We start from the raw sequence: 833 nt of genomic DNA, 5'->3' as shown, positions 1-833 counted from the left end.
AATAAAGTGATAGGAAATTTTCACATAACTCCTGGGAAATCTCTAATAAGTAACCAGGTGGTCATGTGCATCTTACTGGTCCATTTTTTGGATCAGAGGCTACTAACTTTTCTCATCGAATCAATCAATTTTCATTTGGTGTTCCGACAAAAGGGATAATATATCCATTAGAAGGAGAACTGTATGAAACAAATGAAAGTAAAAATATAGATTGTTTTATATTGATATACATTTTTATATGATTTGTTTACCTTAATTAATTTATAATTGTATTTTATACAGATGCTGTATCCTATAAATATTTTATAGATGTGGTAGCTACAGATGTTAAATCACGTTCAAATGAAATAAAAACTTATCAATATTCAGCAAAAGATATACAAAGAAAAATTGATCATAATACTGGTTAGTACAATTAGTAGGGCCCCAGAATTTTATGTAAATGCATACTTTTCTGCACTTGACTCATAATAATAATAATAATAATAATATATTGACATTTCATAATGCCCTATGCTCTATATAATTATTTATATAGTTAATTTTTATTTTTACATACTTGATTAGCTTAAACATACTCTTACAGGGTGATTCTTTTATCAAACAACACTCATTATTTCAAAAAGTGTAAGTTTTTTTGAAAATATTTTTTTACATACTTTCAAGTCGCTTATAAAACAACGTTTTTCTAAAAAAATTATATTTTTAAATATTTTTTATCCTTATAATTTTTTAAGTTTTTTACTTTTTTGAATGACAACATAGGGTTTTATTTTTTTTCCAAAGCAGAATATTTTTCTTAATATTTTGATACATGAAAATCGAATTTGGGA

General features: G+C 24.6%; 1 long non-coding RNA gene across 1 annotated transcript; it reads left to right on the top strand.

The window, feature by feature from the left end:
- Positions 1-58: 58 nt before the first annotated feature.
- LOC115034552 lies at positions 59-384 on the top strand. The gene is made up of 2 exons (XR_003839906.1): positions 59-198; positions 283-384. It is a non-coding gene; the product is annotated as an uncharacterized LOC115034552 (long non-coding RNA).
- The last annotated feature ends 449 nt before the right edge of the window (positions 385-833 follow it).

Source organism: Acyrthosiphon pisum, unplaced genomic scaffold (assembly GCF_005508785.2).
Source record: "Acyrthosiphon pisum isolate AL4f unplaced genomic scaffold, pea_aphid_22Mar2018_4r6ur Scaffold_11316;HRSCAF=11932, whole genome shotgun sequence".
In the NCBI taxonomy this organism is placed as follows: Eukaryota; Metazoa; Arthropoda; class Insecta; order Hemiptera; family Aphididae; genus Acyrthosiphon; species Acyrthosiphon pisum.
Note: the sequence above shows the minus strand (reverse complement) of the source record. Positions and strands in the feature narration are given on the sequence as shown.